The sequence below is a fragment of the Calidris pugnax genome, unplaced genomic scaffold, assembly GCF_001431845.1.
Source record: "Calidris pugnax isolate Ruff unplaced genomic scaffold, ASM143184v1 scaffold44, whole genome shotgun sequence".
Classification (NCBI taxonomy): domain Eukaryota; kingdom Metazoa; phylum Chordata; class Aves; order Charadriiformes; family Scolopacidae; genus Calidris; species Calidris pugnax.
In genome coordinates this window covers 33,848,568-33,872,164 of record NW_015094506.1, presented here as the reverse complement: position 1 = coordinate 33,872,164, position 23,597 = coordinate 33,848,568, and the positions used below count along the sequence as shown (strand labels likewise).

The 23,597-nt window shown below is 37.5% G+C and overlaps 1 protein-coding gene across 4 annotated transcripts in view; it reads right to left on the bottom strand.

Moving 5' to 3' along the window:
* Nucleotides 1–23,597, bottom strand: part of KCND2 (potassium channel, voltage gated Shal related subfamily D, member 2) — a 273,760-nt gene that overhangs the window by 169,470 nt on the left and 80,693 nt on the right. The window lies entirely within an intron of this gene.

The window sequence follows — 23,597 nt, the reverse complement described above, 5'->3', positions numbered from 1 at the left end:
TCAAATGCTTATTTTATTAACTTAAATTCAAAGGGAATGAAAAAATGACAGCACAAAGCTTTGCTATCAGTCATGTTTAAAAGAAATTAAAATTTCAGTATGAGATATCTAAGAAGGGGAACATTGTTTTTTTTGTAAAAGATGGTTGCTCATTCTAAAGAAAAAAAACCCAAATATGGAGGTGGTACATGCCATGGAGCAGATTCACAAAGACTATACATTATTAAAAGCTTATTTATGAAAATGGCACTACACAGAAATCAGCTAAAGATCTATTACAACAGTGTTACTTATTGTTTAAAATATACTTTTCTTAATGTATGCCTTATGATACTCTTCTCATCTTTCAAATAGTCATAATCCCAGAGGCTTTTACAGGAAACTATTATTCTTACATAATGTAGAAATAATTATATACATATATAAAATATACTCATACAAAAATAGATTAGCCAAATTACTGGGTTACTAAGCAGAAACTGTAAGACATGAGCATATTTTAGGCTTGAATGTATATCTATGGTTATCACAATAGATAATAGTATCAGATTTACAGTAAAAAGACATGAAAAGTAACATAAGACAATTTTTTAAATATACATGACTATTATTTCCTGGCAACTGGGTTGTTTTGGTTTGGTTTTTGTTTTTTTTTTTTTTTTCCTTTTATTTTTAAATGAAAATATGCAATTTTAAATCAAATTCTTGACAGCTTTTATCTTACGATAATTCCACTCAATGGGGACTTCTGAATTTACCGTATTGGAAGAAGTATCATGTTATATATTGTTGCCTGACTTAAACTAAAAGCTCTAATAACTTTTGTTGTTGGCAAAGAACCAGCAAAATGCAATATGTGTGGCTTATGGGTTAGCTGGTATTTAATGTAAAAATACACAGGGATCATAAACAAACAGTTCTTCATTTTAATTGGCTTTACTCTATTAGAAATTGTGTGCACAATTCCTATTAAAATATATAGCACAGGCTGAAATCAAAAGTGGTCACAAAAATAATGCAGTAGTTTATAGCTTAATTCATGCATCACATCATATCACCTCATTCATAGATCAGTCAGCCAGTTATAATCAAAGCACTGGTTTGCTAGTGGATAAGATTTTTACGGATAAAAACCCATTACAACAACACAGTCTTTTTGAGTTTATATTTTGACTACACAAAGCTAAGAACAATAAAGTCATCTGTCTAAATGCTTAATGAATTTTAAAACTATTTGGGATATTAGTGCCCTAAAGTGTTTTAGTGTTTTCCAGTATTTATCTTTTTCTTTCTTTCTTTCTTTCTTTTTTTTTTTTTCTGCATAAAGGTTGAGGAGTTTATCTAGTAAAAAATCTTTTTATTTTAACTTTTTGTTTCTCCTGGAACCAAAGGAAAATGATAGCCTCAACATCAGGTTTACTGCAGGGAGAAAGAAACAGAGCTCGTGACTAGTAGATTAACATACTCTATATTCAGAAAAAAAGAAATTGCTGTAGGAAGGATTTGAATTGCAATAAATCAGTTTCAAGAATAAACCAGAACCATTTATTGTTATGCCACAAAGCCTCTTAAGGATATACTGATTTATTTCTATTGTCTACATACAAAAAATGTAAACTGAAATGATGATTGTAATAGCAGAGAAACACTTTTTTTTGAATGTTCAAAAAGATGGTTTTAACCAGAAAGCTGCCAATATCTATTTTCAGTCATTCTGTGGAAACCTAACTGTGACAGATTGCATCCAGCATGCCTGACATGAATTTTACCTGCTGCATATTCACTGATGATTTAAATGACTGATACCTATCTGTGTGTGCTTCTATATACATCTCTTAGCCTATCTTTCCTTATCTTGATTTATGCTGCATGTAAAAAACCTACTCGTCTGGCATGATAATGATGGTATAGTACAAATCTTTTATACTAGGACATTTTTTTCTTGCTTTTTTCATTTAATTTCTAGGCAGGATCTGTGACCTATTCTCTTTGGACATCTCAGTTCTTCTGGATGAATGTATCTCATCCCTCTGGACCCTCTCATAAGAAGCCTTGGCACAGCTACGCTATTCACTCCATTTCCTTTCCACCTATTCCATTTTTCCACTTTATGATTTTCTCTATGGAATTCAAATTCCTTTTCTTTAATTTTTGGATAGAGTATTTTATTTTATTTTTTGTTTTTCACTTGATATTCTGCTACACCAGCTAAATCTTTCTCTCCTTCTCCATCTACACATTCTCCTACTCATTAACATGTTGTCGGTGTTCAGCATTCCTCCCTCACCTCACACACGTGGAGGTGCTATCTCTTATTCACCTCCTTTGGTGGCAACAGTCATGAAAGTGCTAGAGCAGGAAGGATGCCAGCATTTTAACTACTGTGTTGTCTAAACCTGAGCAGATGGTCTTGTAATCTCCTAGGCAGAGGAGGCTTGAATGTGTGATAGATAAATTCTTTGAGGTGAAATTGTGGGAAAATGGAGGGCTCTGGAATACATGGTGCACTGATGTCAATGTTTTAAGGGGAACCTGAGAAGTACTTTGACTTTTCTTCCTCCCTCTATTTAGAGTTTCATCTTAAAATTTAGCCATGACAAAGATGAGGCTTTGGCAGTTTTCATTTCACGTACGCCTGGATACTGTACAGCCAGGGATGAATAGCACTTCATCCCTTCCGCTTAAAAACATTGAAGCTTTCCTCTCTAAATAGTGTCAGTCTCCCAGTGTCACTAGTGCGTAACTTCTCTCCTAGAGGTCCTCTCAGAGCTGTCTGTGATTCAAGGACTGCTTCCGATACAACATGGTTGTGTAATCTTGGCTCAAACTTCTGAGAAAAATGCTAAGTTGTGAGATAGAGCTGTGAAAAAGCACTAAGCTAGAAAAGAAGGGTAAAATGCCAGGCAGAGGTAAGATTGTTGAAACAGGGATAGTTGGCATCTCAGTGATTCCAATAGAAAAACACTGACATGAGAAGGTATAAAGATGGCACATCGGCAGACCTGAGGATGAGCAATGGAGGCTGACCCTTTCACACCTGCCATCAAGCTGTCTGGCCAGCACAGACTTGCTGCAGAACTTAGTGGGGGTTGTAAACACATTAATACTTCTTCTCCTTTCTTGCTTCTTCAGATTCTCTATTGTGTGTAATAGCCAAAAATAACTGCTTTATGCTCTTCGGATGTGTACATCCTTCATGCGGTGTCTTTGTTCAGGGTAAAAGTTGTCCAAACAAAGTGACGCAGAGAGGGCAGGTTACAGACATCAGCTGAGCAAGGGCATCAGCCCTGTCAAGGCAAAATGTCAGGCAGTGATTAACCAGGGAGATTTACATAATAGCTACTGAGTGGGAGGCTCTCCCTAGAAATCAACAACACTGAGAAAAAAATGGGCCATATAATTCTTAATATATGCAAATGGAGAGCTGAACACTTTACCATTATTCTTCTCTTAGTGATCACTATATCGCTGCACTGCTAGTACAGAAACCAGAAGTTTGCCCTAAGGAAGCAAAGAAAAACCCCTTAATTTACTGCATCAGTTCCATTAATTGACTGATATGGACCTTCCTTGCCCCAATCTATCAAAAAATACTGATGCAATATAAAAAGGGAAATTTTCCCTTTGCAGTCATATTGTACCTTAATTACAAGAAGCCGGATGCAGAAATTTCTAGGCAGAAGTTTTTCCTCCGGTGTTTGACATGACATCATCCACAATGATCCAACAGGCCACTTCCAACCCCAAGTCCACAAATGAAATCCTGGCTCTGTTAGTAGCAAGGACAGAACTCTTTCATTCAAATTTGAAGTCAGAAGACCACATGGATCTATGAAGTACTAAGTATTTTATCAATGCTAATTCAAGTATATTGAAAATAATGAAGGTTTGTGCAAGTCAATATTACACGATCACTGGAATGGATTTCAGTAGGATCCATCTGTTTTGGCATTTTATAGTGGTTCTTGCCCTTACATTTCCTAACAGTTATGAAGTAATTAAACTGGAATTAAATCTCATTATGACTTCGACTCTTTATTTCTCTCATTAAGGGATGCTCTTTTTTGGGGTAGCCAGATGCGACAAAACCTTTTGCATTTTAGAGGACAAATATACCCAAAAGAACATCTGTGACTGAAAAATGAAAACAAACAGGAACCAAATGCATATGCCCTCTCTGAATCACAAGTCAGTATCTGCAAAACCACGAAAAAAACCAATTAAGACTGAATGCAACTTTTATTCCTTGTATCACACAGTATTTCCCATGAGGTTGTTTCGTGAAATGTAAAATGATATAGTGAAAACATACTGCGTAGTCTAGTTCCATTTTCTATTTTAGATGTCATGATCTGCCTCCAGAAAGAAAATATTTCCATAAAACAACAGGTAATTTTTGTAACTGCCTGTTGAATATTAGATCATTTTAAGTTGTTCTCTGCATTTGTGACTTAGGTTTGTCCAGATGCTCTGGATATTTTTTAACTGATTATATTACATTATGGATTTAAAATAAGACATTTATATCACTATATATATAAATACATGTTTCTGGTACAATGATAATAGGAAATTTTCTAGCATTCTAGCATTTTCTAAAAGATTTGAGACCACTTTTCTTTACTTGATTTTTATTTTAAAACCTTTTGTATTTCTAAGATAGATAAAAAATACATAGATCAAAAAAATCCTGCAGTCTGTGTTTGTTTTTATGCAGATGTGCTTTTTCATCAAGTATTGAGTTTGCTACAGCATATGAAAGCGATTCAAGCAATACCATAAGTCTGCTGTTACTGCTTTTTATTTCAAATACATTAAAACACTCAATTCCCCATTCAGTGCAGCTTGACCTACAACACTAACAATTTACTATTGCCAAAGTATCCAAAAAAGAGAAGCCAAATGGGATTCATCAGGAGAAACACTTTTGAAATGTAAAATTCTACTAATGCAAAGTAAACAGAATTGAAGATGGAAACCAGAAATACATCACACCTTTGTCTATTCGAACTGAATCTAATTATTGAAATATAGAAACAATTAAGAAATCTTAATATTTGAAACCACATTTATATATTACAATATGGGAAGTTACTATATTTCTAAAATTGATAGACAGTGAAGCTATTGACAATATTTTCATTCACAGGGAAAGCTGTGAATACCGTCAGTGTAACTGCCAAAGTACAAGCCAACCATTTTCATGTTGCATGTTTGTTTCGTAATGATTACTATTGGGGTCTTTTTGTAAGCAGTGCTGAATAAAGAGGGGAACTCGAGCAGTTCCTTGGCAAGTAAGGTGGAGAGCAGAGCTGTGGAAGGATGGCAACATGGACGCAGTGGCTGATTGCTTGAACATTACATCAAGATGAATAGCTTGAGAGACAAAACACGGAATTGGGAGCAGTTGAAGTAGTCTGGGACAGGGGCCTGCAGGAGGAGCACGGGCCTTCCGTGTAAGGGAATAGTTACAGTGAGATCCATATTGAGACAGGTTTCTTCCTTCTGTTTTCATTAGAGAAAGTAGAAATCCTAATGCTACCCTATCCATGCTCTTGAAGATCTTCAAAGCCTTCTGAATAAATCAGGTGTGCCAATGTGGTTCTACATCATAGGATTTTTTAACTGTACTTTATGTTTTAAAGTTGAGAAATCTGAGATAAAAGAAACTCAACTGCCTTACAAGAATGCTGTTCCCTTTGCAAAGTCAAATACACGAGGCTTATGTAACACTATAAATAAGATTGCACTTACTGCCTTAGCTCAGATTCTTTCTGAGTTTATTTGTATGCTTTATTTTGTTTTCCAGTCACCAGGATATTGGAGATCCTCATAATCTTTCAGATTTTTATCTTCACAGCATCCTTGGGAATTTCTTCTCAGCACTGGCAAGGCTGTGTCCACTTCTGGGCTCACCAGTACAAGAGAGATATGGAACTTTTGAAGAGAGTTCTCCAAGATGATTGAGGGACTGGAGCATCTCTCATCTGAAGAGAGGCTGAGAGAGCTGGGCTGTTCAGCCTATAGGAGAGAAGGCTCAGCTCAGGGCAGGGGTGGGAGGTGGGGGAATCTCATCAATATGTGCAAATATCTGAAGAGAGGAAGTCAAGAACATGGATCCAGACTCTTTTCAGTGGTGCTCAGTGATAGCACTGAACACAGTGGGCACAAGCTGAAACACAAGAAACTCCTTTTGGACATCAGGAAATACTTTTTATCTGTGAGGATGACCAAGCACTAGCAGAGTTTGCCTGGGGACATTATGGAGTCTTTATCCTTGAAGAACCTTAAAAGCCATCTAGACACAGTCCTGGGGAACAGGCCTTGCTTGAGCAAGTGACTTGGACCAGGTGACCTCCAGAGGTCCCTTCCAACCTCACCCATTCAGTGACTCTATGTGAGACTAGTACCTCATAGTTTTTCTCATTTCTGCATTTAGAAATCTGAGGTAGTAATGATGGAATCCAGACCACTTAAATTCACCAGGTATCGTCCTGTTTGACCTGGATTTTTCCTTAGGAACTACAGGTTGCCTATATTTGATCCTCTTCCATTCATGCAAGGAGGCTGAATTTAGAGTGAAAAGAACTTTTGCCACCGTAATATTAATATAATGTGCTTTATATCCCCAGTTTATAGGACTTACATAAAATCATGTGGTTATTTTTTGGTTGCTTTTTTTTTTTTTTTTAAATTTCTTCTGCCATTACCTTCTCCATTTGGCCTCTGAATTCCCTCTCATCCTTCATCTCCCCATTACCATTCCCCAGAGCCTCCTCAGCCCCTTGCTGCCGCTTGCCACCTGGTAGACATGAGAAGCAGGTAAGCCCCAGAGCTCTATTTCTCTGCTGTTGACAACAACCCTGTGCGCTAATTCTGTCATGCATGCCATAGGCTCGCTATCACTGCTTATTATAAACTGTAGATGCACATGAAGACTTGTAATCTGAACCCCCATAACCTAAAGGTTTGGATAAATGTGGACTGATTTTTAGAGAAGCTGCACATTGGCAGCTGTCATTGACCTCAGTGCTGTTTGTTTAAGGGTGCGCACAAGACACCTTTACAGCCTAATTCATAAGGAAATATTAAAAAAGAAAATGAGTGGCCTTGAAAAAACAGAGCAAAATGACTAAAGGAATGAAAATATTACCAACCAATTTTAACATCATTTTCCAAAATAAAAAGTTGTGGTTTGAAGTTGAGCAGTGAGTGCTGAAACCCTTAAATATCACATATATATCTCATATAAATAAAACATACATTTTACACATATGTGCTTTCATCAACCTACCTTTAGTGAAGTAAGCTGTCTCCAGCATTTGACACTTGCTGCTTGCAATTTTATGCCTTGATTAAAATGAGTATTTTCATCCAGGTAAATATTTTGATATCATCTCTGCCACGCTTTTAATGATCTTGTACTACGATTTACTCTAGTTGCTTGTCACATTTTCCAAAATAGCAAATATTTAGGGCTGACTATCTCTAACTTGCCTGTTGGAACACCACTAAGTATGGAGCCCACAGTCTTAATTTAGGTGTCCAAGTTAGATGCCAGAAGTTAGATGATGTGAATACCCTCTCAGAGAACAAGCCATATTAAGGAACAGCAGCTATGTATAGAATGCAGAGCAGCCTAATATAAATCTCTTGAACAAAAATGCTCTATGTCTGTATTTGGCAAGTGAAAGCCTGCTCCTGAGAGATGCTCATGCCTCTTAACTCCAACGAGAACTTCAAGAGAAGCTCTGCACCTTCTGACATGGGGCCTTAAATGATCAAGCATTTCTATCCGCTCCCATGCTCTACCTTGCCTGCTCTTAAGCGGGTTTATTACAAGAACAGGGATTACACATCATTTCCCTCTACAGTACTTTGAATTATTTAATCAATGTGCTTTATTCCACAAGCCATTCTAACCATGCTTGTGAGGATTTAAATCAAAAGGTTGCATTGTTGCATGAGCAATCCTTAGAGGAACAAAGCGCCCTGCTGTATTCTCTATAGCAAGTTAGAACAATGGCATATACTGTTTAGACCCATGGCACTAACAATGGTTCCTAGTCTGATGTATTATTCTAATATTCTCCCAAATTTCATTATGATGTTCATCAGTCTGCTGTTGGTAAATTTTGGAATGACTCACTTCCTGCTGGCAGGTACAGTAAGAGAAGATAGTACTACAGCTGACACCAGGCATCTGTTGTTAAAACTGTCAGGAGGCTAAACACAAGAGGTTACTGGCCAGACAAAAATTCCCAGAATTTTTAGCTTCTGTATCCCTGCTGTGTATCTTGCCATTATTAGTACTATTACAATGGCTACTTCAATTAACCGCATGAAGTAACTTTTTTTTTAAACTAAAACAATGATAAAAAAGGATGTAAACTTTTTTTTTCTGTTTTAAGTGCATCATTACAGTCTTTCACCATCAGCATTAAAGAGATCTTTTCCAATTTTCAAATCTAAATCCCATACTACTATTTATAAAACAGTCAAGATAGTATTAAAATAGTAAAAGTAATGTATTTTTAGGTTTCTTTACATTTTTAATTCCACTGTATAATTTACCCTACTTATAATGCTTTACTTTAAAACCAAAACATTTACGCTACGATAAAAAACGCCAATTTATTCCAACATTAGTCCTAGAATTTCAGGACAGGACCCTATTATTTGGGTTCACATGAGCTTATAAATTTATAAGTGGGCTTCAATTGAGTATTTAGGGACTGTTGCCAAAGGACCTCTTTAACCAAATCAGAGGCCATATATAAAACCATTTGTTAGGAACATTTATCTAGAGAGAGCGTAACCTTCTGAATTAGCCTGATTCCTCTTCAAAGAGAAAATAATAAATGCAATAAGGAACAGGTCCATAAATGATGTATGTATTTTTGGACTAAGTTAAAAAACAAATGGCTTGTGATTTTGTCAAACCGGAAGGAAACCAAGCAAATAACCAGACCTGTGAAGAGGAGGAGACATAGGTTCCTTGTTGTGCTAGCCGGGTTCCTAGGACTTTCAGCCAGCAGAAGCAGTTCACATCAGCATCACACACCCTGCTTTCAGTTACATTTTTGTCATTTCCTTTCTCTATGATACCAACAAAATTGCTTAGTTGCTCTCACACGTGGTATCCCTTTCTGTAAAATGAGATGACAGTAATACATCTCTCTCATGTCATGATTATGTTTTTGTGAAGTATTCTGACATCCGTGTATATAAAGCTTTTATTGTATATTTTATTGTATATCAATACAATGTTTTATTGTATATCAATACACAGAGAGGAAGAGTTTCAGACATCCTAGTTGCAGACTCTAATAAAAGTTTAACCTAAGATAAATATGGTATCTGGTTTCTGTGTTGTATGTTGTTGATGTTTTACAAAAATGCCAATGTAGATACATCCAACAAAGAGGCACTCCCTTTCTGGGTCATGTTAATCTGTCACCATTCACCCTGTGAAGAGGATCTCCGTTCTGTGTCCTCCATTTCTCAGAATAAAATGATTTTTAGAAACTAAATTAGATTTTATTTTTTCTTATGTTAGTATTTGAAACAGAAAAGAAAATGTTTACAGTATAGAAGATTTCTCAAAACATGATGAGATTTCAGTATCAAGGAATTAAATTACCGGGATATTTTTTTTTGGTTCCTTAATGGTGTCCAACAACATGAACAGTTCATCCTACCTAGCCTTCAATATCACCTTCTAGGCTTCTTAGATATTAGCATTAGAAAATGAATTCTGGAATGGTATCTTGGCCAAGCAGTAGGTTTTCATAAATTCCTAGATCATAAACTGAAAAGGACTTCAGGAATCATTACTACTTACATAATACAGATTGCAGGGATTGCCTGAGGTAAGTTATTGTCCAAATAACATGTGTTTCAGAACAAACAATTACTCCTGATTTTAACAGTACTTTTGACACAACATCCATCTCAAATCCTTGGAATTTGCCAAAAATGCAGATTAAGCTTTTTCTAGCTTCAAATCTAGCCAGTGGAAAAAATAATTTCTGTCTGTTAGATTACAGAGTTATGATTGTTACCCACAACATCAGTACATGCCATGGACAATCTTACTTGAATTATTTTATAAACTAAATGCATAGAGCTTCTCTAGTCTTTTAATGTATACTGTGCTTTTCAGCTGTTTAACACTTTATAAAATTTCTCTGTACTGTTTCTGTGTCAATATTCTTCATGTAGTCATCAAACAGGCACAGGATCACTAGAGAACTGTATCAACACTACAGACTGAAGTAATGGAAGGACTTTACCCATTGCTTGATATAGGTCTGGGCACCTCAGAACCAAATTTAGATTTTTCTGCTGTGCTTTCTGTAGGAGTTACTATTTATTTCTTTATTTATTAGTGCCCTAAGTTCTGTGTCAACTGAAAACCTTGTATTATACCTTTTTCACTATATATTGGTTAAAATAAAATGAGGCTGAACTCTTCAGAATAGCAGAAGTTTCCTTCCACATGTTCATTTGAGATGTATGACCTAGCTAGTACTTAACCCTCTTGATTTTATAGTACATTTTTATTCCCACATTTTTCAAATCAAAATAATTAACAATGTTAAATCATTGTCTTAGACTATGTTAACTATAAAAACAAAGTTTATCAACAGAAATTGTGTTATTAAAATGAAACTGTGTTTGAGGGGAAGAATTTTCCTTCTCTCTTTCTGATTGTCTTTCATTCCAGTATCCCTGTTTAATACTTATTTAATTGAAGTCTGTAATACAGTTGCATTGCTTTTCCTGTGGGTTAATATTTCCCAAGTTCATAGAATCATAGAATCATTGAGGTTGGAAGAGACCCTTGGGATCATCGAGTCCAACCATCTACCCTACTCTACAAAGTCCTCCCCTACACCATATCCCTCAGTACCGCATCTAAACGTCCCTTAAACACAGCCAGGGACGGTGACTCAACCACCTCCCTGGGCAGCCTGTTCCAATGCCCAACCACTCTCTCTGTGAAGAATTCCTTCCTAATGTTCAATCTAAACCTACCCTGTTGGAGCTTGAAGCCATTCCCTCTCGTTCTATTGTTAATTACCTGTGAGAAGAGACCAGCACCAACCTCTCTACAGTGTCCTTTCAAGTAGTTGTAGAGAGTGATGAGGTCTCCCCTCAGCCTCCTCTTCCTCATACTGAACAGCCCCAGCTCCTTCAGCCGCTCTTCGTATGATTTGTCTTCTAGGCCCTTCACTAGTTTCGTTGCCCTCCTCTGCACTCGCTCCAGCACCTCGATATCTCTCTTGTATTGAGGTGCCCAAAACTGGACACAATACTTGAGGTGTGGCCTCACCAGTGCCGAGTACAGGGGCATAATCACCTCCCTACTTCTGCTGGTCACACTATTTTTGATACGAGCCAGAATGCCATTGGCTTTCTTGGCCACCTGGGCACACTGCCGGCTCATATTCAGCCGTTTGTCAATTAGAACCCCCAGGTCTCTTTCCTCCAGGCAGCTTTCCAGCCACACTTCCCCCAGCCTGTAGCGCTGCATGGGGTTGTTGTGGCCCAAGTGCAGGACCTGGCACTTGCCCTTGTTGAAACTCATGCCATTGATCTTGGCCCAGTGATCCAATCTATCTAGGTCCCTCTGTAGGGCTTCCCTATCCTCCTGGGAGTCAACACTCCTGCTTAACTTGGTATCATCTGCAAACTTGCTGATGATACACCCTATGTCCTTATCGAGATCATCAATAAAGACGTTAAATAGAAATGGTCCTAGCACTGAGCCCTGAGGCACACCACTAGTGACCGGCCGCCAGCTGGATTTGATTCCATTGAGCACCACTCTTTGGGACCTTCCAGTCAGCCAGTGCTTGATCCAACAGATCGTATGCTCGTCCAGGCCGTGTGAAGCCAGTTTTTCCAGCAGATTTGTATGGGGGACAGTGTCAAATGCTTTTTGAAAATCCAGGTATACAATATCAACAGCCTTTCCCTCGTCCAATAATCTGGTTATCTTGTCATAGAAGGAGATCAAGTTCGTCTGGCAGGACCTGCCTTTCATAAACCCATGCTGACTAGGCCTGATCCCCTGGTTGCCCATTAAGTTGGCTTCTTTACTCTTCTTAAATAATGATATAATAGTTATTATCTTCCATTGTTGTGGAATTTCTCTCTTTGTGCCAAGAAAAATAAAAAAACAGTAGTAATAATCCAGAGCTCCTTAATTTCAAGAATCTTGGATGCAAGGTATCTACAGATGGTAGCTTGAAATCGTTTGACTTCAGTAGCTGCTGTTTAACCTCTAGCTACAATTGAAACAGAAAATGTTTTTCCTCACCCTGTGATGTGACTATAGCATTTGGCTTTTTCCCCAGAACAGCAATATTTATTGAATTTTTTTTTCTTTTTGAGAGTTATTACTGTGTTCAACTATTTCTATTTTGAGTACTGTATATTCTGAAATCATGTCTGTATCATAATGAAACTACAGTCCTGAGTTCTTTACGTTAATTGATGAAGCCATATGAACTAGTTTCAGATATTTTAAGAGCCAAACCCCATGAAGCTTTGTGCATCTTTGCAAAGTAATGAATATTCTCTGTGTGACAGATAATCCTAATGGATAATCAATACCTCAGCAATCGATACTGCTGAGAAATTAAGAACTATTAAATAAATATTTGTTTTCAGATTCACATACACGCACACATCACATACATACAGCCACTTTCCTTTTATACCTGTGACTGACAGGAACTGAGCTCTTGCCTAAAAATATCTTTTAAAAGACTTCAAAGAGCTTAGGTTTTTTTTCTTTACAGGAAGTACAGAGTTGTCCCCATTATCCCTCCATATGCTGGGGAGATGTGAATCATTAAAGCTCAATACATGGGTGTATAGCACCTAGTGCAAATATTCACAGACATTATTTTGATTTGGTAGTAATTCTGCATTTGCAAAGGGCATGTAAAGGATTACATGAAGTGCAGGGCTCTAGAGACTCAGTACATTGGAACATGAAAAAGAAATTACTCTAATCAGGATATGTAGGAAGCGTTAACACATTTATAATGTCAAAGAAACTACTGAAATCAACTTGAAATAAGAACAAAATAAGAAACAGACAACATTCAAATGAATCTGGGAAACAATGCCATACGATTTAGGAAGAAACTGGGATAAATAACAAGAGTTAGAAGCCAGAGTGGTTTTGGATGCACCTGTGCAAATAGTTTTTTCATGGTGCTAAATATAGGAGACACATTCATGCTTGATAATAAAAGATCAGACCTTTTACTTCAAAGAATCTAAGGGGTATAAATAGGAGGATAGAAAAAAAGAAGCGTATATGCATGTGTGTGTCTGCGTGGTTTCAGTTTATAAAGATGCAAGTCCTTCTGACGCACAAAGGGATAAACTGCCAACAGTCTGCAATGCTAAAAGGCAGGAACTCTGGCAACATGTGTTTAATGCTGGATACCACGTATTTCTGTTTTCTTTATCGGTGTGGTTGTACCTATATAGTCTGTGTGTTGTTTCAGTGAATGGATTAGCCTACACTCAGGACAGATGTGATTTCAGTTTTATTCTTTTGAATTGATTTGACAGAATTGTCTCCCTTTAATTAGCAAATAAGACTGATATTGGAAAATGCTTAAAAAGTCCTTTATCCTGATGAAAATAAAATCAGACTTCTGCATCTGAGTTATCTTATAGTTTTATGAACAGCATTGCTAGACAGTTTGATACTATCCTCATCTGTGACCAGTGATGTGATCAGCACAGGGCATGAAAGAAAACCTGAAGTCCAAGCCCTTATCCTGCCTTATCCTGTGATGTTTTGGCTGAAGTCTGCTTGCCATGGTGTATTTACTCCTAAGCAGGAATTCAGTATAGTGCATAGTCAGATATACACACTCTTTCTAAACTGGAAAAAATATGTTCAATGTCCAAAACTTTTTATTTCTTTGCATTATTTTAAACATCATACAAGATGTAATCAAAAGACACATTTTTTTTTCAGAAAAATCCCCATGAAGACACTCCCCTGAAGGAGGCTTTTGCAGCAGTGTAAAGATCCTACAGAGGTGCCTGAAGGCAGCTGTCCATGGGTTAGACTAGGGCAGCACGGGAATATGCACTAGCAGCTCCTGAGCGGTGGATAGCCTTTGGCTGCCCCTTTGATCCCAAAGCTGCAGTTCAATTTTCCATTTCAGCTTCACCCAGTGAACAGGGTCAGCCCACACTGTCTGCAACACATCGATATCTTAGGTGCATGGCCATTTCAGGGGGTGCTTAGGGTTCCTCTACATAATCCCTTCTTTCTCTTTGTTGGAGCTTTCTTTATTTCTTTATTAACCCACTGTTCATTCCTTTTTACATCATGTATTTTCAAAAGCCATAATAAAAAAGCATGATTTTAGCAATAATTTAGTGACAGCTTTAATGATGTGATATAGCATCTTTTTAGTTTATTTTTAAAGCTTAAATTCCTCACTGTTGCTGCAACAGGGTGGTGTAAATGAAAGTTAAAATGTTGACTGATGAGGTTGTTACACATCACTTCTGTGTGATGTAAAATCCTTGTGGTTGTTTTCTCAAGGGCTGTTATTTTATGAGACTGAATTACATCACTGCTTCACAGAAAGCATTTTTGTGCTCTATCAGGAGGCACACAGGGTGAGAAAGAGATGAATGGCAGCAGCCAATGGGAGATGTTGCTTCTTAGCATTACTCCGTGAAGACACGGTCCTAAAGGCATGTTTAATTTTGAGCATCAGTGGCCCCACTAAAATCTGGAAGACTGGTCACAGGATTAGTGTCCTTTTAGGATGCTCTTGGTACATTTGAAAGACAGTGGCACATACAAGCAGATTTCTTCCCCCCTCATCCCCTCAACTTTCTCTTTCACAGGCTTATAGCACGCTAAAACAATAACCTCAACTTAGTCACCTCCCTTTCAAGCAACACAAGAACATCAAGGACAGCTGCTCTCATCCTGCTCCCTGACTGCAGATATCACTCATCTTGCAGTATACCACCATGTGAGGTCAGAAGTAAACTCTGCACACACCCCAGCATCATTAGAACAATGTCTCTAGGAAGGACAAAGACAACTTGGTACATCCAACTGATGTTTCTGATGGTGTAAAACCCTTTCCTTCCAAAACTCAGGATAACTAGCAAAACAGAAACAAATTCTGTCACTGGCAGTGTATCATGGTATTTCTTAACAGGAAAAATAAAACTTAAAAGTACAGGAATTACATGGTAGAAATGGCTGAAGGGTATTTAGTAAGGGTTTGATTGCATCTGTGAGGTACAGCATTTATTGGGGTAGTATAGAATTCTGTCCTTAGAAAAGAAAAAGAGTCATAGCAAAAGGTTTCAGAGAGAAAAGCTCACGGGCTTTTATATCTTCATGTACAATGCAGGTTTTGTTCACCATGGCGCACAACAAAGGCAGCAAAGCCATAGCTCCCCTTCATAGACCAGCAGATCTTCAGAGGGACAGGGAGGAGAGGGTAGCAAAGAGAACATGAGGTCTGTGTGCAGAGCCAACTTTTTGTCAGACAGAGCAGGCGAAGGCAGGGACAGAAAGAAAGGTTGTTTGCTTACACCAGCTGTGCCTTTAGAGCTCCAGAACAGCATATGAGCTAATTGCAAACTTCCCTGCATGGTTAAACTGAACTGACAGACAAAGAAACTGTCTGGTGATGTGATATTTGTACAAAAATCAAATTAAAGCTGTTTAAAATGGGCATAATACTGAAATGACCTACTAGAGCTCAAACACTCAGGTATCTCTGCTGTCTTAATCAATACACAAGAGACGCCAAGGTCATGCTTCAGAAGCAGCATACAAATTAGAGCCTGTTTCCTGTAAGGAAAATCACATAAAGCTGAAGAACATACATATAGAAGAAAAAAATCTGTCAAAGTCTACTTCTAACAAAGCAATACTTAAGGCTTTGAAAATTATTGAATATTTTGTTTAATTAAGACATGGCAATGTTAACATTTATACTGGTGAGGACTGTTTTGCTTTTTACCCCATGTTTCTTCCCAACAAAGAGTTATGGGAGAATGGTTGCAAGAGAGAGAGAGAGAGAGTGGGTACAAGAAATCTTTGATCAGGGCAGAGTGGTTTTTAACCAGGATTCTAAATGAAGAAAATGCAAGAGGTAAGCCTATTCCCTGTTATAAATTAATGGCTTTTCTTCAGATCTGAATCAGTCAGCATGTTCTGGGTTACTGTCTCCCAGACATTTCTCGTTTGTACCTTGTATTTGACGAGTTCTTTTTTCCTCCCTGTCTAGCCCTGCAACTGCCTCTGTGAAATCCTTGTTCCCTGCCAGTTTTCTAATTCTTGGTGCTGTTGCCTCCTGCAGGTCTGCTTTCTTACACCACCAGCTTTCCAGCAGCACCGAATCCTAAAGGAGGTGCCATAAAAATGCAGCAAACCATGAAACAACAGTACAAAGGCTAGCAGACTAAGATGGAGGAGTGGTTTCTCAGGAAGGATAATGCCATCCTATTCTAATAATCATTTTTGCTCTCTCTTTGCAGTAGTATGGACTCCAAGCTAACAAACCCTGCTAAACGTGTAATCAGGGTCTTATCTACGACGTGGATAAGGCTGGTACCTGCTGCTTTAGATGCACATAACAGGAACCAAGTACAAATTTGCTCCCTTGAGCAAAGGCATGGTAAAGAAATCTATACTGGTTTTCTGCAGTGTTAGTTATGTCTGCACTTAACCGGATCGGTGAGCGCGGCAGTGTCCCAAATCCTTGCATGCTCCATAGACCACCTGAGCTCTGACTAAAGGACAACCTGCAGACAGCCTGTCTAGTCATGTCCAGTTGCATACCAGAGTACTCAATGTGCTTGGACTTGAAGAAAAACTCAGAAAAGAATATCAGTTCAAGAGGCAGTATAGAAATTGTATCAGGAAAGGTTTTACAAAATACTGAGACACCCACCCCCGCTGCCTACCTTCCATGCCACCCCAGCCAGCAACCAGCATCATACAGCTGTGGGCTACCACTGATCCCATTAGGGCTGCTCAGCTCCTTATCTGCCTCTGACAGGATGCGTACAGCAATCTCTTGCTGAGCGACTGGTGGAGCTCTGGCCACTTTGAGTTACAGTCTTTAAGACTGACAGCCTTCTGTGCCCAAAGGGATCAGAAATATGACTGGGAAACAATTTGAATCCTAGCTCTGACACTGTCTTCCTGTATGACATTAGACATATCAGCATCTTTCCTCAGGGTGCTGCGTAGGTGACTGTGGAAAATAATAATGCATCATCCTAAATTCCCCGGAGACTGGCTCAGACATCCTAAGCCCAATTGCCTCAGAGAGAAGACTTAAATCATATTCTAGGGGGTATTAAGCTCTGAGAGATACCAGAGTGTTCATGAGGTCTAAGCTGAGGACTCTTGCCAATTTTATTTTGAGAATAAACTCTGCTACCGTTTAAGGAAGATAGTTTGGAATGACACAAAAAGAAACTCTGAGGAAGCCCGTTTTCTTTCCGCTCTTTGCTATAGTTTGTCTATGTGACATGAATGATGTGACTCAACCCCAGAGGATTGCAGTAGACTGAAGCTTCAGATGAGAGCTTCACTGATTAAGGACAACATGTCTACCTAACATCTCCAAAGAACAGTTTGATTTATGTTCCTATGTTCTATCTTATTATATATACCATATTCCTATATTCTGTGTCCTATATTCATTTATACCCCTATGTGGTTTTTTTCTATATGCCATAAAGAAGCTTTGCCTGGTTTAGCAGGGAAGAGTAACAGTAGTCTTTCTAGCTAAAGGTATTTCATTTTATTCATAAAGATTCAGCAAGTTTAAAAGACATTCCTACCCTTTAAATAAGTGTTTTCTCTGTGCTTCTTTCAAGGAGCCTAAGGACAACAGATCTGGTTCTCAGAAGATGAGAGGGATGAAAATTCAAGGGGAGCGCTACTCTGTTGAGCATCAGGAGAAAGAAAGTAGGATCCTGAGATGTCAAGAATGAGAAAATATAGAGAGATAAATTTGAAGGATTAGAGGAGTATAAGACAAGTGGAGAACAGGGAAATGTTTGGAGTGACAACAGTGATGGGAAGACAGTGAGAACCAAAACAAGTTTCATGTCCTTCAGCCTAACTTTGTGCTCAGAATAGCTTCAAATGGAGGTTAAGTTGCTGTGCTTCACTGAGACTGATTGCTATTTATAGATCCATATTTGTCCTAGTTCTGCAGCATTTATGCATTTTTTTTCCTACATTAGAACAAACAAACAATAAAACCTGAAAACATTTGCTGTCAGTGTACAACATACCATGGAGAACCTATTTGACTTTTTAAAATGGTATTTTGATACCGAGCTACTTCAATGATTTTTAATGATTTCTAGTTAGGTAGAAGACATACAGGTTTTAGATAACATAGTGTAAAAATTACCATTTCTAAAATATTTCCAAAAGTCAGATTAATGATATGTTAATTTTTAGAAAGTATTTTTTTAACATTAAGGATTGTGCTACTTATTTTTACACACAGAGACAGATATTTAAATTTTAATTTTTCCAGGTTTTCATCTGGTGTATAGAATTAACCATCACCATTCAAAAAGTTGAAGATTTCAAGGTATTTCTATTATTCCTTAGTAAAAAACTAGACAAATATAAAAGCTATCAATTTACTCAGTGTCCAGCTGACAGGTTTCTTTTGAGATTCAAGCTAATTTATGAAGTTATTTAATTGTATCGTGTATCAGTTTTTAATCAGAATTTTTTATCAATATAAGAAATGAATGCTGACCTGATATAGGCTGTTTTTAGAATCAAAAATAGATGGCTGTGCATTCACTAGACAATCATTTAGTATTTTTCGGGAAACATTCCAATAAGAAATTGAGGAGCTCAGTTTATTGGTAACCTGAAATGAAATGAAGTGATCATCTTTAAACTTTTTATATTTAAATCTTCAGATGTTTACACAATCAGAAGTTAAATGAATGATTGAGATAAATTTTACAGTAGCCAAAAAGAAAAGAAAAAGGATCTGTAGAAGAAAACAAAGCTACAAAGAGCAGAGACAAGTGACTCAGCTTGTGACAGGTGATCTGTATCAGTTACTAAGATTTTAATACAGCCCTGAAAGTTAAGTGAGACAAGGAAGGCTGAATTTGTCATTGGCTGAGAATCCATTCCAGCCCATGATTTTAAAATCTGAAAGTATTGTAAGATATTATTCAACCTGAATATGGAGGTGGGACCAGTGGAAAGGAAGCACTGGAGCAGTAGACAGGAGGTGAGAGGGGGTGGTGGGAATGACAAAATTGGGGAAGTGGATGTGAGAAGAGCCAAGAGTAAATGCAGAAATGTAAGATGCATAACAGCAATCGAGAGAGCTGCCTTAAGAAGATGCGGAAGATATAGTGCTAGGAGAGTTTAGATGAAAGGGTATCTATATAAATGACAATATGATAAATTTGGAAAAACATGGGTCTTGTTTCCTATTTAGGTGATTTATGACCTTAGAAGTCTGAAGGCTCATCTTGCTATTGTTCCCATAAGGAGACAGTGGTGGAAAAGCCTTAGGCTTTATTATTTGCTCTGCTATGAGAGAAAATAGATACAACCACCAATTTATCCCCTGTATTTACAGCAGAAGGTTGTGCTGATTATTTTTGGGAAAAAGAAATATGTGATGGTCATCTGGAATGATGCGTAATGATTAAATAATGTAATAAAGTATTGATGCATCTTTTCACATGTAAAGAAGAGAAAATCAAATTGTTACAGTAGCTTATATCAGGCATGAGACACATCCAGCTCTTTGGATCCTATTTGAGAAGCACTGGTCTCCTGGCTGTGTGTTCAGAGCCTCATTATGCCACCTACCCTGACTAGCCCTTCTAGTTCACCTCAGGTATTATGAGGAAAAAGACAACAGTGGGCACAGGAAGAGATAGGAAGATAAGGAATAGAGTGAGACTGAAAGAAAAGAAAGGGCAAAGACTGAAAACAATAAAGTAAGTTCATATACCTGAAGAAAAAAAACTTAAGCCAATCTAAACCAATATGTCTTGCCATGGGAAGAGAAATTTCCCCTTGATAAAAGCATCTTAAAATCCACCATGCTTTTTCCTGTGAGTTCCCATGACTGTTAACTAAGCCATGTCGTAAACTGTGATACCTTATTGTATTCCTTGATTTCCTCTAGGATTTAGGGATATTTGTCACACTCATCTGTTGTGGGTTTTTTTCAGTTTGAGAGCATGAGTTCCCTGAGGACTAGGAACTGAGGGCCAGATTCCCAGACAGTGTAAAATGTTGGAAATCCATTGACTCCATGTCAATGTCCCAGTTGCACAACTAAAGACTGGTCATCATGTTTTTTACTTGCTGCCTGGCACTCTGCAGGGCAGGTATAGTAATGACATCACAACAATGACCATTATTTAGAGATCAGAGAATATTATACCATTAAAGAGAAAATAAAATAAAATTAAAAGTCTGCTCTGTGCAGTTACAACAATTTTTCACTCAAGATAAAAAAAAGATTTTGTTGCGTGCATGAGAAACACAGTAAAAAACATGCATTAATTTAGACTTGATCTGCACCAATGTTTAGATGTGTGTCTTGAGCAATTTTCCTAGAAGACTTCTTATTTCAAAATCTACTGTCAAAACGTTTTATGATGTTCTGGACTTTCTGTTCTCTACGAAAAATCTATAGATATATACTCAAAAAAATACTAGAAAATTTGTATGAAAATTATAGTTTAAAATTGCTTCTGCCTTTGCCATCTTTTTACAGCATTTTGAAGAACATCTACAGTTATTTAGTCATGTCAACAAAGTAATCTTAAGGGAAAAAAAAGAAAAAAGCTATGTAATCATTCCTTATAAAATGGTTATGCTTTTATGCTTTTTTTATAACAGTATCAAAACAATTTCTAGGAATGGGTGCATTATGCTCATCTGGCATAATATGGGATAACAATCAAGCAGGGAACTGAGTATTTTTCCTTGAAAAATACTTTAATTCCAACCCCAAATCTAGACATTCCATTTTTTTAAATCTGATTTTACTATAAAAGGCAATCTCAGGAAGAAAATATCCTGTAAGACCTGTTTTACATGTAAGACATGTTTTACATTGAGTCTATGGCATGCAATATGTGGTAAAAACCCCAAACCTTTAAAATAATAAAATAAAAGGATAGAAGATGACCTTTTTATGCTCTCACATATTAAAGGATTTTTAGTTATGATGCTAATACAAATAAAGGTCATACAATGCCAAGATCCATAAAATGCCCTACTGTAACAGTCATATTTGAGGGATTTATACAATTAACACTACATAAAAGTGACCTTCCCTTTAATGTACTGGTATTATCATTCCCAGTGAGAATGACCTCACTTTGAGATATCTTATCTTATTAAATCACAACATTTTAGAAGACACCCCCTAATTTGCTTCTTAATGTAATTTTTGAGAAATTGTAATCCGGTGACTGTTATAATAGCTCTAATGCTTCCTTTATGCGTCTATAGGTGACCTACCCAAGCTGTTTACCCTGAAAGCAAAATGAAGTTGCCCTCCTCCAGCAATTTGTAGTGTAACAAGAGTTTTCTGTTCCTGTGCCACAGTAATCATGGCACAACAACTATTTTAAATAGTCTCAGCAATAAATTGTACCATTCCATATCTGGAATGATATAAAGTGAAAGACTCTTTTAGAGGGCATAATAGAATGAACATACAGATATGTAAGTGAATTTGTAATTTTTTTTACCAAAGTCTGAACCCAAGCAGAAGCAAGGTCCTAACTTACTAAATCCTTAGGTCCTAAAATTGATTCCTAATATTTACCAACCTATATTTTTGTATTGTTTCTCAGCCATTAACAGTGAAAAAGGAAGTCTGTGAAAATAAAGAATTTAAATGAGAAGCAGACCTCAGAAAAAGGGAATCTCAAAAATACAAACATGAGCAAACAGACTCACAGCTGTTCTTAGTTTTACTTCAGATACCTCTTTGTTTTTCTCCCCTAAAAGTATACTTTCATTAACCTATTTCTCTACAGAGCAGAGCAGCAATAATTCTAGAGCACAATTTACCTTCCCGAGTAACCTAACAGGGGGTATGGACAGAAGGGAAGACAACTGTGTAGCTGCCTGGAATATAACATAGATTGCCTCTAGCGAAGGAACATAAGGAGCTAATTACCTTGAAGGTGCAAACTAATCAAGTTAGGGCCATAGCACGCTCACGTTATTCACATGAATAGCCCAGATGGGGTTACTGAAAATAGTGCAAAGTTGCTGATGAAATGGTCAGTAACATTTAAAGGCGTATGCCCAAAGGGGCCAGTGCTCAGTCCCAACCCCCATTTGGTTCCACTGGTCCTAAAGTTGAGATTTCCCATCTAACAAAACATCTGAGCTGAACCCTGCATGTTATACAAAAAGCATATTAAATTGTTCTTTCCCCATATGTCTGTGGCAACCTGCTGCTTTTCCAGCTGTTCACCAATCCCGAAATGTAGCAACTATCTCCCTGTGCACATAAAGTCCAAATAAACGAATCTATATATCATGGGTATGGCTTCAATTGGACTCGTATGTTTTACACATGATGTAGTCTTTTGAACATGCACGATTTATCTGTTTAGGAGTGAAAAGGATCTCAACCATCTCTCTGACAGGGGTTTCTCATGTCCAAAGGAGTAAAACCATAATGCCCTGAAGAAAAGGATTGTTTGTGGATGGTGCCTGCTTTTGCTGTGCAGTTCTACATCAATTCCTTGTACATTAGGACTGTATTGCCTTCCTATCTTTATATCCACAGTAATATTGAAAGGTGAGACTTATAGAAGTTTGAATCAATGCGTAAAAGCTTTCCTACTCATTTAGAGAGAAATAATATTGTTCATTTACCAGAAATGGAGCAACTCTGATTTTCCTCTCCAAGCTCTTTTACACTAATGTAACTCCCCTCAGAAAAGTGATTTATATCATCATAAAGAGAAACCAAGTCAATAACTACTGAGACAAATAAAGGAAATCTTAATGAGGCTCTTGCATGTGTTTTTTAAAATGTTAGGTGAATAATTGCAAGAAGGGCACAATTATGCACCATTAAAGGCTGTTGGTACATCAGCCTGAAGAGGCTGGAGGAAGTTTGCACACCACTACAGCTGGGACAGACAAGTCTGACTTTGGCTTGCACTGCTCTCCCCACACAGCAAACGCTTGGCCACCAAGCATAAAAGCTTTTTGCTCACTGGATAAATGAGTTAAGATGAAGTATAAGGGGAGGGGAGTGCCTTTGAACAATTGACCTTTTTCCCAGCTGCCACACTTGAAAGGAGTAGGTACTCCTGCTCTGCTGAAGATACTGACCTGGAACTTTTCATAACGTTTAAGAGAGGAAAAAAATTGCCAGTTTCTCAGTGCAGTCTCTATGCACTGATATTCCCTCTCACTTTTATTTGACAAGACCAGATCCAGTATCATAAATGTTAGGGGTTTTATTTACTTTCTCTTTTGTGTTTGTTTTTTGTTTTGTTTTGTTTTAGTTTAG